We start from the raw sequence: 17,185 nt of genomic DNA on the forward strand, positions 1-17,185 counted from the left end.
CACGAAAGCTTATGCCCAAATAAATCTGTTAGTCTTTAAGGTGCCACCAGACTCCTCGTTGCTTTTGTGGATACAGACTAACACGGCTACCCCCTGATAATCTATGTACTACTTGCTGGGACAGACAGTGGGGAGGAGGGTAATTCTCAATTACTCCGTTCCTGTGCCTGGGCTGAGGATGAGGTGGTGGTGGTGGTAGACAAAAGGTGGTTTTAAGCCTTCTTTGCACTCACGATATTCCTCCTTGGTCCCCTTGTGTTAGAGCATCTTAAGGGTTGCTCTGATTTATACTCTACTTCCCATTTCCCCTTATGCACCCTGGAAAGCAGACTAGTTGTAACATAGTGCATTCTGGTCACACTCTCCATCCACCCTCTTTACACTGCCACTCCATCTTCTACACCAGGGCTGAGAACAGGGAACCTTGACACAAGCACTACACCAGATAGGCAGTCCCCTCTGCATAAGGGATACTTTCAGAAGGCTGTTTCCACACACTTCAAAGCCTTTTCTAGAGCACAGGTCCTCAGGCGCGGGTGGTTGGGGGGAGAATGAGTGAATTCTGCTAGAAGCGTGTATAATTAATGCCAGAATAATACTCTGCCCTTCTGTATCACCTTCTGTCTGAAGTTCTCAAAGCCCTTTATAAACATTAGTGAAATAAGACTTAACACATCCTGGTGAGGCAGGTGTTAAGCCCATTTTATGGAAAGGAACAATGAGGCCATGTTAAGTGACACACCCAAAGTCAAACAGGAAGTCTGTGGCAGAGCAGCCAGATCTCCTGACTTCCACACTTGACCTACTAGACCACTCTCCTTCCCTCTTATAAAGCATAGTGCACTGAATGCATGCCCCTGCATATGCAAATGTAAGGGGGACATTAGTCAAGTCTCCTGAACCCAAACTCTCAGAAGCGGAGTTTGTTCAACTGAAACCAGATGGGCTCAGCTTTTTACCTAACCTGCCAGCTCAGCCCTAGCAAATAAGTTGTCTCTTTCAAAATACCCTTATCTACAGATCTGTTATCCTCCCCTGAATATTTCATAAGCTGATCTTCTAAACATTTCCCAGCCTCATCCGCATCAAAAATAAATGTCTCTCCCAAAGCTCATATGTAATTTAGTTCGATACAAGATGGTCCTTTTTTTGTGCCAGTTTCCCAGTGGGTAAATCTTAAATTCACATCGGTTTTCTTTTCTTGTGTCAAAGGAAAAAATATTAGAAAAGTAAGAGCTATGGAAAGACCATACTTCATGTTCTCCCTCACCCCATCCCACTGCTGCTTTAACCCATTCTTTATCCAAATACGATAAATCAGACCAAGTTTATACCAACAGGAACAGCTCCCTATGAGCCACCAATGAGGTCTGGCCATACCACGCGGCACTCAGGCACACACCCTCTATCTCCACACCCTGTTTCCGCTGCTGAAGTATAGGGGAGAACAGGGCCTTAACTAGGGCAGGGCGAGCGGGGCAGCTGCTCAGGGTGCAAAGCCACGGGGGCAGAAAAATGGGATGGAGAAATGCCAAAATAAATAAACAAACAAACCAGCAGGGGGCACAAATACGTTTGCTCGCCCCAGATGCTAAAATGTCTAGTTACAGCTCTGGGGGAGAGGGTGGTGTAAAGCTACTGAGAATTCCACTGTCCTGGGGGAAATCCTCACCTTCACCATTAGGGTGGCTTTGAAAGAACTTCGATACACTCTGGGACCCTCACATGGCAACACACACCACTTAGCATTTACAATAGCATTTTCAAAGCACTGTAAAAATATTAATCCTTCTCCAAATCTACCTGAAGCACTCAGCCATCTTCTAAAAAGACACACTACTCACTTAGGGGAAAGAGACCCTAATAATGTTATCAGTAGGAGATGAAGGACCAGGGCATGCTGTTTTTTAAGGTTACATAAGTAGATCTGGAAAAAGTTTTTTTTTGTGTGCGTGTCTGAAACATTTTTCAAGGTGGGTGGAAGAAGGGGAAGCAAATTCAGCAAGAGTGAAACATTTTGTACATCTGTGTCGGTTTTGCCAAAATGTTTTGGTCAAATTAAACTCTAAAAAGAAAAACTCCAACACCCCCCCACACCTTCCCCTCTCCCCCCCCCCCCCAAAAAAAAACCCCTTTTCTTTAAACAGTTTCTGAGCAAAACGTTTCTATTTTTTCTGTCTGAAATGACTTTTCTTTCCAGAATTTCCTTCAATTTTATTTTAAACAACTGAAGTGTTTAAAATGATCAAGATCAAAATGAAACGTTTTACCCAACCTGAGTTGAGGGTTTTTGGTGTTTATTTTTTTTTAAACTTTTTGATTAATCAAAAACGTGGAAAATTCCATTTTCAATTTGACCCCCAAGTTTTTTCCCCCCCAAGAATTGCCCAAACTTATTTGCCCAGCTCTACACCCAAGATAAATTTCTAATCTCTTTGAAAGCAGTATTGGTGAAAATATAGATCTTAATAGTTTGAGGGCTAAGCTAATCACATGCCCAAGCTCCACCCATGTTATTTGTATTATTGAAGTGCCTAAAAGCAGGGGGCCATCGGCACTCAAACCATGGCCCCGCCCCTTCTCCCTGAGGCCTTACCCGCCTGCCACCTCTCTCCCCCTCCCCCCCCCCCCAAGGCCCCGCCCCCAGCTTGCTTCTCTCTGTCTCCTCCACCCTGTCGCTCGCCCTTATGACCAGTAAAAAGTGATGGGGCCTTGGCCCCCTGGCCCCTCCTGATCCAGGATCCCTGCCTAAAAGCCTAGCCATGGACAAAGACCTCCACTATGCTTGCAAGACTTCTCAGTGTGATGCCATTAGCATTTTATAAGCATACTCCTCTCTCTTATCTAAGTCAGAGGTTCTCAAACTGTGGTTCAGGGACCACCAGTGGTCCGCGAGCTCCATTCAGGGGGTCCATGGATAGTTCCCTCTAAGGTGCGCGCCTGGGCAGCTGCACACAAGAAAATGAAGGACCACCCATCTAATTAGTGGAGCCGCGCAGGCGTGGACCCTGGAGAAGATGCACATGTAAGGTGAGGTGGTGGCCTTGGGGGGGAAATAGGGGGTAGGTGGGAGGGGGCAGTGGGGTGAGAAGAGGAGATGGGGGGAATTTGGGTTGTGCAGGGTTACGGCAGCAGCGACTTTCCCCAGCTACAGGACTGTGGCTGCCAGGAAGAGACGGCCCTCCTTCCCAGCTCCAGCTCAGGGGCTGCTGCGCTGGGGGAAAGGGGGAGAGACACCCCCCTCCTTGCCAGGCCCAGCTAGGGGGTTGCTGCAGCGGGGGAGAGAGAGCACATCCATCGCATTAGAAAGGTAAGACTACTGATATTAAAATACGAGTTGTGTGCTTTTATTTGTAGAACCAAAAAAATGTTGTTACATTTTTGTTTTATATAGCGCTTTTATCCAAAGCGCATTACAATAGTTAGCTAACGGTACAAACAACATTTGGAAAGATTATTAAGTGGTCCACCAAGACCCTCAGCAACTTTCAAATGGTCCACGGAAAAAAAGTTTGAGAACCACTGATCTAAGTAATTAATGAACCTATTGACTAGTACCAGACCCAGGATTGACCCATGTGGACCCCCTAGATACACCCCTCCCAGTCTGTCAGAAAGCCACTGATAACTACTCTGAGTATGATCTTTCAACCAGTTGTGCATCCACTTTATAGTAATTTAATCTAGAGAATGTCATGGGGGGCTGTGAAAAGCCTTACCGAAACCAAGTTATATCATGTTGACTGCTTCCCCACAATGCACTAGACCAGTAACCATTTCAAAAGGAGGAAATTAGGTTGGTTTGGCAGCCTAATTACATCTAGCCCTATTATCCTCTAGGTGCTTACAATCTGATTGGTTAATAATTTGTTCCAGTATCTTTCCAGGTATCAAAATTAGGCTGACTGGTCTAGAATTCCTCTGGCCCTCTGTGTTCTCCTTTTTAAGGATAGGTGCTATGTTTGCCCTTCTCCTGTCCTCAGGGACCTCCCCCATCCTCTGGGAGTTCTCAAAAATAATTGCTAATGATTCCGAACGTGCTTCAGCATGTTCCTCACATACCCTAAGGTGAATTCCGCCAGGCCCTGCCGACTTGAATACATCAACTTATCTAAATATTCTCTAACCTGTTCTTCCTTACTTTGGCTTGCGTTCCTTCCCCCTTGTTGCTGACATTAATTGAGTATCTGGTCACCATTAGCCTTTTTAGCGACGACTGAAGCAAAATAGGCACTAAATACCTCAGTTTGGTTGAGGTCATCAGCTCTCCTTCCTCCTTAAGTAGAGGTTCTACAATTTATCTTGCCTTTCTCTTGCTCCTATTGTATTTGAAGAACCTCGTCTTATAGTTTTTTCTGACCTTTGCTGGGTGTCTCTCATTTTGTCCCTATAGGCATGTGCAATACATCTCTACTCCTCCTCAGCAATTCATCCATGTTTCCACTTTTTGTAGGACTCCTTTTTTAATCTTTCTGTCATGAAAGACATCCTGATGGAGTCATATTGGCCTTTCACTGGTCTTCCTGGTGGATCAAGCCATTTACAAGGGCACTTCTGTGCTAGGTCACTGATTCAAAGGGAACTGGTGGTGATTTAAGCCCTATCCTTAGTGAACAGGTAGCCACACAACAAAACACCTCATCAACCCTAATCGGTACTAAGCAGCAAATGTTCGTAGTGCTGTCCGAGAGGCCAGCCGGCTATTCTTCCCCTCTCCCTCCAATTCAGCTGCGAAGTACATCTAGGCAACCTGGGGAAGCTTGCACTACTGACAGAGACAAGGTTTACTGCAGGTGATGTCGCTGTAACGATAGCCCCTTGTGATGTTCTATGTTCAGTCCTTCCAGGCTGTCCATCTGACATGGTTCTCAATCATTCCATTTTGTTAAGGAAAAGTAAAAATGTGCTTCGTTTGGTCATCACTGAATCTATATAAGGAATTCATTATTTGAATAAGGAGTTCTGCATCCCTCAATCTGTACTTCAAATATACTTTTAAAAAAAGACAGAGCTGCAGATTAAAAAAAAAGATTGGAGTGAAATCCTGACTTCACTGAAGCCAGTAAGAGTTTTGCCATCCACTTTGCCAAGATTTCACCCCAGGAAGTCAGTTTCACATCAGTATAATTCAGTTCATTAAGTCCACACAGTTTTAAAGTTCTCCAACCAGCCAGTTCAGTTGCATTTTATTTCTGACAGATACAACATATTTTCACCACGACACTATCACTAGCATCTTGTTTTGACAGCTCTATTCAAAGCCCATGGGACTTTTCAATTGTTTTCACTCCCTTGTTTTATATTGGAATTGAAAAAGGTTCAGAAAAGCGCAACAAAAATGATAGGGGGATGGAACGGCTTCAGTATGAGGAAAGATTAATAAGACTGGGACTTTTCAGCTTGGAAAAGAAATGACTAAGGGGGGATATGATTGAAATCTATAAAAATCATTGTAGTGGAGAAAGTAAATAAGGAATGTTATTTACTCCTTCTCATAACACAAGAACTAGGAGTCACCAAATGAAATTAATAGGCAGCAGGTTTAAAACAAACAAAAGGAAGTGTTTTTTCCACACAACACAGTCAGTTTGTGGAACTCTTTGCCAAAGGATGTTGTGAAGGCCAAGACTAACAGGGTTAAAAAAAACCCAAAAAACAAACAAACAAAAACCTAGATGAGTTCATGGAGGATTAGGTCCATTAATGGCTATTAACCAGGATGGACAGGAATGGTGTCCCTAACCTCTGTTTGCCAGAAGCTGGGAATGAGCGACAGGAGATGGATCACTTGATGATTACCTGTTCTGTTCATTCCCTCTGGGGCACCTGGCATTGGCCACTGTCGGCAGACAGGATACTGGGCTGTATGCACCTTTAGTCTGACCCAGTATGGCCATTCTTATGTTCCTATTTTAAGAGAGTTGGGTGCTGCTTCCTGTGAGAACTGACTTGGGCCAGATACTCAGATGGTGTAAATCAGCCAATGGAACTGCAATGGAGGTAGGCTGATTTTCGCCAGCTGACGATGTGGCCCATTGACCTTAGTGGAGACTCCTACTTTAGATGAGGCTATTGAATGATGAATCAGGCCCTTTCTTTCCCCCACCAACTATATTCTGCAATGTTTCTCACAGAGCAAGCTTACAACAAGCCTCTGTTTTAAGATAACCACACTGAGCATTTTGCACAATCTTGCCCTTAATACTTGAGACTATAATCCAGCAAAGCACTTAAGGAGCCGCTTGACTTCAAGTGCTTTGCAGGATTGGGGAGCAATAGTTTACAGGAAGTTGTTTGTTATTCAGTAAAAGGAAAGCACGTAAGCATGTGCTTAAAGACCATCTGTTTCACAAGTCTTCTAAGCACATGCTTACATTTCATTAAATTTCAGTGGGACTTGAGCAAGTGCTTAAATGCTTTGCTGACCAGATGCCTAAAATACAAAGCGCTTACAATTTAACTATACGCATTAGGACAGAATAGAACCATCCCCTGTGGGACGGCAGTCGGATGGATTTTCCCAGCTTTTTCCCTGGAATTTGTCCAGCCTCGATGTTAAGGACTATTTGTCCACTAGTGCTAATGTTATGCTTTATATATGTATAATTTGTAAGTGTTTTTTGGCAAATGCTTAAAAATGCTTGAAAGTGAACTGGGAACAGCAAATCAGAGCGAGAGTAATTCATGACCAGAAAGCATTCATGAATACTTATTAAGTAGGCACACTGAGAATCTTATGTGGTAATTTACATCTGAGTTTGAAACCACCTGTGCTGTAAATGTTTAATCATTTCAGAGAGACACAGAGAGGGGGAAGCCAATGGACCACAACCTTTAGCTTTAGAAGATTATTTGCCATGTTTCTCCTCTGAGTCCCAGATCTGCCTAGGAAATATGCTTTAAGATTATAAAAATATTGGTTCAGTTCTGAAGGGTAAAGAACAATATACTTTCATTCCCTGGAAAACCTAATGGTAATTTCTCTAGAGTAGCAAACGAGAAATATGCTTCTCACAGCTCAAACCGAATTGGAGTGTAGCTGCCCTTTATGTAATTAGGCATACAGTACAGTTACCAAAAGAGCTTGATTAATATTGGAGTGAGCTCCCACAGAGGAAGGTGCTGCTGACAACTTTTGCATGATCCAACAGACAAATGAGATTCAAAAGGGGACAAAAAACTTTTTGTACATGGCTATGGACTCCATTAGAAAAGGCCATTTATGAAATATTAAAATAGCATTCAACTGCTGGCGAGATTCAAGAGGATTTTAGAGAAAGTGCTGAAAAGGAGGTCAGATACAAATGAAACCAGACCGATCACTCATAAGAGCATAGGAATTGCCACACTTGATCAGACCACTGGTTCATCTAGGCCAGTATCCTGTGTCTGACAGTGGCCATTACTAAAGGCTTCAGCGGCAGAGACAAACCCCAAATTGTGCAATTATTGGATAACCTGCCCCCAAGGAACATTACTTCTTAACTTCCAGCAGTTATAGATTGGCTGTGTCTGTTACAGCTGTCCCCCTGCTACATTCCTTTTTCCCCTCTCCTTTCTGTTTGTCCTGTGTGGCTGCCCCTCCTGGCCATTGTGCTCACTAAAGTCACAGCCCTATTCATAGGAATGGCTTGTACAGACTAACTGGAGCCATTGCTCTGCCTAGAGAGGGGGCTTCTTGCTTCTTTGTTTGGTTCCTTTGTTCAGACCCGGGCTCGGTGTGGGGGGCGCTGCCCAGAAATGCAAGACCTGAAGTGGCCAACTAATTAAGCATAGGAGTCATACCTGTGGCTCAGAACATGCCCAGGCATGCCTATGCTTACCTGCAGCCTTTCCCTGCCTTCTCTCCTCCCCTGTATCAAGAGGAGCCAATCAAAAGTACTAGTGGGAAACTGCCTGAGTTTGCCTTTAAAGCCGGACATTTTCTGATCAGACCTCAGAGAAGGTCCTTGCTTTGCCACCTGGTCTGATCAGCTAGGGGTCTTTGGGGGGCCCTCTCCCCGCTCTCATTTGTTTTTGAGCATACCCCCGTTTTGAATTCCCCTCCCACGAACAACAAAATTTGTGCCTGGAGATCTCCTGATTATTGTAAGCGAATTGAGTCCTCTCTCCATCCTCCGATGCTACTGCCGTTCCCGACTCTGTGCTTGCTGCTGTCCTGGGGATTGGTGAGACCTCCCTCTTGCAAACTCCCCCTTCCTAGCTGCTGGCCTTGTTTCCCCAGCAGACAGACCCAAGCTAACTCCTTGGTCTGTATCTGTAATCTGTTTCTTGCTCTGCAGCGCCTTTGCTGCTGGAAATAAGCCTGTGCCGCTGCTAGGCTGTGCCTTCCTGGACTGTATCCTGGGCTGCCGGCTTGCAGCCACCCCACTGCTGCAGCCACCACTAGTTAACCCCCCCCCCGGGGGCTGTACCCTGGGCACACACCACTCTGCCCTCCGGAACTGCTCTCCCTCCCGATCAAAGCAGCGGCATAGTGTAAGATGCACCTGTTAGAACCAGGTTCTTAGTCTAGAGAAGTTGTAATTTCATTTTGCATAGCTGTGGTTAAGTTAGATTTAAAGAATTGTTTGTATTGTGCTCTGTAAGTTAGGTTTTAAAAAAATTGTTGCATTGTGTTCCGTTACTTGCTAATTTGTGTAGCCTTGGTTAAGTTAGATCATAGATAAGATTTTACTGTGTTCTGTATAATTGTGGTTAAGTCTGTCTTCCCACTGCCCTAACCCCCCCCCCCCAAGCTTGCCCGTGTCTCCCCCCCAAGCTCCCAGTCACTCGTTGCAGTCTCTCTGCTGTTTAAACTTGCAGCCTGTCTGCTCTGTGTCTCCCTGAGTTTAAATCTCCCTCCGCAGCACCTCTGCCTTTAGTCTCTGCTCCACCACGTACTCCTCTTCCCCCATCCCCCAACCTCACTCCTCTACCACTGCCTCTCTCTCTTTTAATCCCTTCCCCCCCGTGCCCACCCCACTCCTGCTGCTGCCAAACCTCAATTGTATTACTGAAGTCTAGCATAAAACCCCCTTGGTTACCCTTTTTCTCTCTAACACCCCTCACATTTTACATTCACACCACTGTCACATATTTTTACCTAGAGTTGTTGGTTATTTAACACATTTTACCCAGAACTGTTAGTTGGTTATATGCTGCTGTGACACACCCTTTACATAGGAACGGTTAGCTACCTGTTACATTTATACTTCAGTGTTAATTGGTTACCAACTGTATTGGACCCCACTGTATTGTACCCCACTATTTACTAAAAGAAACCCCTCCCCAATTGTCTACCTTAACAAACCCCGTACCCCTCACTACTGAATTTTCCATTTTTGCATTTTCTTAATAAAGTTTATTTTGCACCCCACCAGTGCAATAGTTGTCCCCCAAGATCCCCTACCTGCTGGCAGGGTCAGGCTGATACCCCAAAGAACAAGGGTGTGCAACTCTTTCGACTTTTTTTTTTTTTAAATGATCCTTTCTAACGTAACTGGGCGTGTTCTCATTATGCACCTTGCTTTTAGCCCTCTTCTCTCCAAAGCATCTCATCTGATTTGCCTCATTAGTCACAAGACTCCTAATATGACAGAAGATCACACATGGGCTATTTCAGAGATATTAGTGTCATTCTGGTGAAGGAGTTGGCATTTATAATGGAAAGTTGGCTTCACCATCCAGGGCAGACTACAGTCACAGTAATTAATACTAGTTACTACTCAGACAGAGTAAGTTGAAAGCGACTGTGAAATATTAACTGGAAGCAATTTCTAAGTTACAATTAGAGTTGGGTGACAAATGTTTTGAACTCTTTGTGTGTGTGCTAAAAATACAGATTTGGGTTGACCAACATTTTGCAAATGTGTGTCAAATTTGCCAAATTATTTTGGTCAAAAAACAAAATTCTGAGAAGTCAAAAAGTGTTTCATTTTTACAATTTCTAAATGAAATGTTTCCGTTTAAAAAAAAAAAAAATTTTGTTTTTCTGAATTTTGCTTCAATTTTACTTTTTTTTTTAAATGCATAAAAGTTCAAATGTGAAATGAAACATTTCAGGTTGAACAAAACATTATGTTCAGCCTGAAATGAATGTTTTCACTTTTTTGGTTCGGAAAAAAAAATTCATTTTAGGCCAACCCAAAACAATTAAAAGAAAAAATTCAGTTCATCCAGCAAACTGGAAGTCAGTTAGTCTTCAATGTGTTTGATGATTCAGAGTCTATAAAAGTTTTTCTAGCCACCAAATACTGTGCAGGATCCCTCAATTTGTTGCATTTTCTTCTGTATTTCATGAAAGTGGGAGAACATCGGAACATCATACACTGCTCTAGAAGGGTTGTTTTTATAAGCAAAAGCTCTTTCTGGATGCCAACAGTGAGATGGGCACTTTTTCATTTCAGGACATTGTATTGCACTATCACTGAGCTATAACCATTACAACTGGTGAACATTCAAAATAAAAACAACGAGGAGTCCAGTGGCACCTTAAAGACTAACAGATTTATTTGGGCATAAGCTTTTGTGGGTAAAAAACCCACTTCTTTTTGTGGATACAGACTAACACAGCTACCCCCGATACTTGACGCCATTCAAAATTTAAAAAATATATATATATGAAGCAGTGGGACGACTGAGCTGCAAATAGCCAGAATAGACCAGATAATTAATGGTACATTTCAGGATAGAAGAAGTCACATGGGCCTTCTACCTACTGGTCAACCGTAAAGTTGGTGTCAGTTTCAGGGTAACTGCACCTGTATTCTGCCTCCACGATCTAGCAAGGGCACCCACTTAGAAGTTTATAGCTCCCAGCCACCATCTCTCTTGGGTGGAGACCTGAATTTCTCCCCCTTGCGACCAGCTTTTTTAAAGGCTGCACAGTTCCCAGCCTTACACTGGGATATTCCCAGTAAATTAGACGGCCTAAATAGGCCAGCAATTGTCAGTCACAAGCTACCGCACAGCGGTTTCTAAGCGAGCACACTTCTTAAGTGAAATCATTACAGAAAAGACATACTAAATAAATAAAAGGCCACACACACACACACACACACACACACACACACACACACACACACTCCAAAAAAGCTTACCAGAGGTCACTCCATCTCTAGCCTTGGACTCTGGTAGGGGTCAGTCCTTCAATCCCACAACAAGGTTCTCTGTAGTTACAAGTTCATAACTGTCCATACGCACCAACTTTTACTTTTCCCAGGGGTTGCTCCACCTCCACTCCGCCCTGAGGCCTCCACCCCTCAGTTTCACTCCGCCTCTTCCGGCCGCCTTCCCTGATGCCACCACCCCCTGCCCACCGCCTTCCCCCCAAGCCTCTCCCTAAGCTCCAAACAGCTGTGACTTGTGGGTGCTGAGCACCCACAGAGTCAGCGCCTATGTAACTGTCCCAGATTCTGCACCAGAACCAAGACTGGGCAGATCAGCCTGTTTCTTATACAACTTCGACCTTTGATCTCCAGGAACAGGTAATCAGCAATCATCCTCTGCTTCTGGCCTTCTATATTAGCAGACAATGACCCTCGCCTCAGGGCATAGCTTCAAAAGGCTGGATTTTTGTATACCTGGAGGCGGGGGATTTATATTAACCTCTCCCTAAGTATTCGCCAGGAAATCCACTTAACATTCATTGTCCCAAAAGTTCTCTCTCAGACATGTTTTTGAGGTCGTCCTGTTTGTTCGCTTTGCAGGGGACAGTTGGTCAGAGCAGAGCAGAAATTTAGTGGGCACGATTGTGCAGAGTCAAAAGCCGCTAAGATGGTCCAAGATATTTTATACTGGTTTGCTGGAGGTACGCACACACCGCCCAAAGTCTGTTCGGTTTTCGCCCCAGATTTCAAATGAAGGATGTTGTGATCTTGTTGTGTGTGCTGCTTCCCTAACTACAGCAGAAAACTCACAGGGCCAAATTCACCACTGGAATAATTACACTGATTTCAAATTCATCCAGGATGTAACTCATTTGACACAAGCCCAGGTTCTGCCAGGACCTACAACCATCTGAATTCATAGCGGTGGGCAGAGGTGTCAATCTGGGCCGTAATCCTAATCCCGTATTCCTTGCACACCCACAACTCCGCTGAGCTCACGGGGATCTCTGGTGCATAGAATCAGTCGCAGTATGGCACTTGAATCTATGATGGCAGGAGCAGCGCCCACCTGCAGTGAGCTTCCACACAGGGTTGCTCCACTTACAGTGGAGAGGAGGAATACATCGCAACATGTTGCAATGTGCAAACTGCAGCTGTGGCTAGAAGGCATCTGCTTGACGTGAACCTGTTCGGGGGGGGGGGGGGGGGGGGAAGTGACTTTGCTAAGAGGGTTCCACCGTATTGGCTCGAGTGCATTCCTGTCGAGTGCCTTCTTAAAGCCCACTCTTCATTTGACCTCTCCATGGCACCATGTGCTTCCACCTCTGCACTGATTCTTTCTTATTTGTATTCTATCCATCGTCATACCACTATAACCTCTTCTAGGTCTGGCTCTTTTCCTTTTATGCCGTGCACATGTGCGGTCCTACGTGCCATGGATGTGTACGCTCCTTTAGGATTTGGAGTGGCTTACAGTCATTAGGCTCACTCCTTTATAAAAGCAGCCTCAGGCAGCACTTCATTGCAGTACATGCTTTGAGCTTTCAAACTATTTCTCACCTCTGGAGTGCAGCAATTTGCATCAGGCAGATCTGGCTCTGCCGCAGAGAAAGAACACACAAGCTAGGGCAGCAAAGCATTAGCGTCTCTGTATTGCATGACCGACTCCAGGCTAAGGCATTTTGCCATCTGCATAAAGCAACAAACTCCAGAGCTGTGGTTCCTTGGCGGCAGTCTGAAGAGAGCTTGTAGGTGGGTCCTCAGAGCGACCTCCCTCTTAGTGGTGAAGCATCCAGCAGTCTTTAAGCAGTGACACTTGCTGCTAGAAGTCACCTTTTCTCTCTCATGAGTTCCAGCAGCAGGTTTGACCTACAGTACTAAACTGTTGCTGGGATGTGTCATGATACACCCTTAAGCGGCACTAACCTGTGTTTTTGTGTGTGTGTGTTCCTTTAAATGGTGTTCAAGCGAGCAGGAGGGTACCTTTGGAGGAAGGGATTAGACACGGATAGTCGGATAGTCGGCAGAGCAGCACACAGATGTTCTACCGTAGGTAAGGCACAATTTATAAGTCTCAGTCCTTGTGCTTCAGTGCATACATTAATCAGCAGCTAGCATCAAGAAGAAAGATGCCCTCTTCTATAGCATTAAGGGGGCAAGTATTCCTTACTCTTACAGGGAGTAAAGTTGAATGCTTCAGAGACCTCTCATTAGCCTGTTTTAATAGAGTAATTCTGATGACTACTGAATACAACCTAATTTCCCACCAAACGACCAGCTTTCTGCTCCTGCTTCTATATAAACACTTGATTTTTAAATCTTGAGGCATAAAGCTTGAATAGAAAGTGTGCTGTAGGGCAGTGGTTTCCAAAGTGGGGTTGTGCAAGAGGATCCCTGGGGGTGCACGGCAGGAGGAGCGCTTTTTTTTTTTTTTGGCGCTTCAGCAGTTCCGGTGGGAGTCTGAGCGGCACTTTTTTTTTTTTTGCGCTTCGGTGTAGCAGGAGGTTCGTGCTCAAAATTTTTTTACTGATAGGGGTGCGCGATCAAAAAAGTTTGGAGACCACTGCTGTGGAGAACAATCCTACACGGTCCCTGGGTGACCTAACAAGTCTTGTCCATGCCTGGAGACCAAGATAATGCAATAAATATATCTGACATATGCCACGTGGCTTGCAAACTCTAGTCTATTCTCCTCTTCTTGAAATGTGGGCTTACTACCACTGGCATCAACAAACCAAATAATAAAGGAATGCCATATTCCTATTAAGGGTACAGTAGGCAGACCCCTTAGCAATGACTTAATTCATCAATATCTCAGGTTAATTTTTTTCCCTTTTGGCCTTTTTTTATTTAATTTGAACATTTAGGTAAAAAGTAGAGTGCCACTTTAACACCAAAGCCTGAGCTCGCTAATTAATTTCCAATAGCCATGCTGGTGTAATTAACTCCGTATTGATCTGGATGTTCTATTGTATACACACTATTTCCACATGAGGGACATTAAAAGCCAACATCAGCTAATCAGGAAAGCGGGCCAGTGAGCCCGGATAGCAGAGGGTGTCAGTAAAACAAAACAAAACCACTCACCTTTGGTTCACAGGCTCAGCTCTAGCCCAGATTGGTAATAATTACACCATACCTTGCACTTCTTTAGCACCTATCTGAGGTTCTCACAATGAGTTAAGCCTCAATATCCCTTTGTGGTACAGTACTGTTTGCAAATATTTTGTACCAATTTTACATCTGGGGAAATTAAGGCAGCAAAAGATTGAGTGACTTGCCCAAGGACACACACAGCTTAAGAAAGTCAGATATAGAGCTCATACACAAATCTCCCCATCCTTTGCTTTAACCAGTAGACCTCACTGCTTCTAGTGACCAAAAGCTGTTACCCCTGACTGGCTGGCATTTTATCTGAACAGAATAGGTGGGCTTAGTCCAGGTCCTAGTGGAGAGATGTTCCCCTAAGCACTAAATGACACTTTTAATGGTATTGTCAATGACTGGCTATGCCTGGGGCCCAAAGAGGCCTCATGTTTCGAGGTAGTTCCTCTAGAACAGGCCTAAGATAACAGCAGGACAGTCTACAGAACTCAGATGTCACTATGCACTCTGTACCTGCTAGATGGATACACAAATGATTAGGGCCCAACCAAATTCACAGCCATGTAAAATGCATCACGGACCATGAAATCTGGCCTCCCCCTGTGAAATCTGGTCCTGTGTGCTTTTACCCTATATTATACAGATTTCATGGAGGAGACTAGCATTGGGGGTCCTGACCCAAAAGGGAGTTGCAGGGGGGGAGGGGGGGGTCACAAGATTATTTTAGGGGGGTCGAGGTATTGCTACCCTTACTTCTGCACTGCCTTCAGAGCTGGGCGCTGGAGAGCAGCAGCTGTTGGCCGGGTGCCCAGCTTTGAAGGCAAACCCCCTACAGCAGTACTGCAAGCCCCCATAATAACTTTGTGACACCCAGGGCCGGCTCCAGCGTTTTTGCAGCCCCAAGTGGCGGGGCCGGGGGGGGGGGGGGGGGGGGGGAAAGAGAAGCCACGATTGGCGGCAGCTCTACCACTGCCACTTCATTCTTCAGCGCCAGGTCCTTCCCTCCGAGAGGGACTGAGGGACCCGCCACCGAAGAACCGGACGTGCCGCCCCTTCCTGTTGGCCGCCCCAAGCACCTGCTTGCTGTGCTGGTGCCTGGAGCCGGCCCTGGTGACACCCTCCCCCCGCCCCCACCCCACTCCTTTTTGGGTCAGGACCCCCTACGACTACAACAGGGTGACATTTCAAATTTACATAGCTAAAATCATGAAATTTACGATTTTTTAACTCCTAGGACTGTGAAATTGACGAAAATGGACCCTGAATTTGTAGGGCCCTACAAATGATTAACTTCGAGCTACACTGGGCCGTCAGGCACAAGTCTGAGCTACGGCTGGTGCGCAAGCTGCACTTCTCTTGGAAATACTGTGACTCCGAGTCACAATTCCTCCCCTACCCCTCCGTGCTCCCAGGGGAGTAGCAATTTATTGCTGGATTATACCAGTATAGCCGACTGCACACTGGTTGAGCACGGGGCGGGTGCAGCCTAGATTCCAGCCTTCCTCCTCCTGCTCTCGGGACACAGTAAGCAGAAGATTAGTCCCACTTGCTCATCCCCCCCCCAGATACAGGGTAGCCCATGCACTGACTAAGTGGATACAGACTAATACGGCTGTTACTCTGAAAGTGGTTTATTGTTTGTTTTTAAACTCATTCCTTTGCCCAGACACTTAGTTCAAGTCGCCATCTAGCCCTTTGTCTGCAAGACAGTCTTGTGCCTCCCAGAAGCGCTAAACTCACTCCAAATTAAATGCAGATCAATTTTCTAGACATCCCATGGGACGAGTGGTATGATACTGCTGTGCACATGAAACCTGCTTCACACTCAGTGAAACCTCAGAAATTTCACAACAAAGGCCAGGTCTGCACTACAGAGTTAGGTCGACCCAAGGCAGCTTACGTCTGCACTAATCTGAAGCTCCCACCAATGTAAGTCGCCCACTACATCAACTTCGTAACTCCACCTCCACGAGAGCCCTAGGTTGATGTAGTTAGGGCAACTTGTATAGACCCTTCATTGCTTACAATCCACCTTTACTGCCTTTGACAGAGCGAGCTGTCAGCCCCGTGCCAGCTTGCAAAGGTAGCAGCAGGTGATGTAAGTGTGGGGCTGACCGCCGGAGCCTCCCCCTCAGCCCCATGTGGGGCTGACCACTGGGATGGGGAGAGGGGATCTGGCAGTCAGCCCCGTGCAGAGCTGAGGGGTAGCTGTCAGTCTGGGGCATGGGAGCTTTGGTGCTCAGCCCGTGTGGGGCTGGGAGGGGGCTCCAGTGCTCAATCTTGGGGCGGGGGGGGGCATTCTCCAGCAGTCAGCCCTCCATGGCTGTCAGTACCCTACCCTCCAGCTGTCAGAGCCCCACAATGCCCCACTTCTCATCAGGAGCGCTTGGCACCTACGGGATATGCACCACCAGCAGAAGAAGGGCAGCACTGACACGAACAGCCGATTGAATTACTGCGGTGGCTTTAAGTGGACCCAACTTAATTTTGTAGCGTAGCCATGCCCTACGGGAGTCAGGAAGGGAAGAGAGGAACCTGAAAGGCAATCAGCACCTCTCGTGATAAAAGGACAGGAGCGGGGGAAGTACCACGCTTTGAGCCGGCAGATGCGTTAAACGTTTATCATCCGCTATGCAGGCGCTGCTAGCAACTGAAAGAACAGAGGGATTCCTTGGGGTTACTTTAAAGGATTTGAGGCATTTGGATAATGAACAGATCAGAACAAGTTAGTGAGGGGTAAGGAGAGAGAGAGAGAGAGAGAGAGAGAGAGCGTGTGTGTGTGTTTAAAACAACGACAGCAGGTCCTTGCGAGGGCTCAAATGGAAGCACATGGCTTTACCGCAGAGAAAGAACACACAAGCTAGGGCAGCAAACCTTAGCGTCTCTGTTGAAGCAAAAGATATTAGGCACAGCTAGAGGCAGGCCACCGGATGAGATGGCCCCATGTTCTGAAGCACTACAGAGATTCCTCGCTCCTCCATGCTTAGCTG

At 45.8% G+C, this 17,185-nt stretch overlaps 1 protein-coding gene across 5 annotated transcripts in view; it reads right to left on the reverse strand.

Moving 5' to 3' along the window:
- PTH2R (parathyroid hormone 2 receptor) overlaps nt 1–17,185 on the reverse strand; it is a 99,061-nt gene that overhangs the window by 71,767 nt on the left and 10,109 nt on the right. The gene's annotated exons all lie outside the window — the stretch shown is intronic.

This window comes from Chrysemys picta, chromosome 11, assembly GCF_011386835.1.
Source record: "Chrysemys picta bellii isolate R12L10 chromosome 11, ASM1138683v2, whole genome shotgun sequence".
Taxonomy (NCBI): Eukaryota; Metazoa; Chordata; order Testudines; family Emydidae; genus Chrysemys; species Chrysemys picta.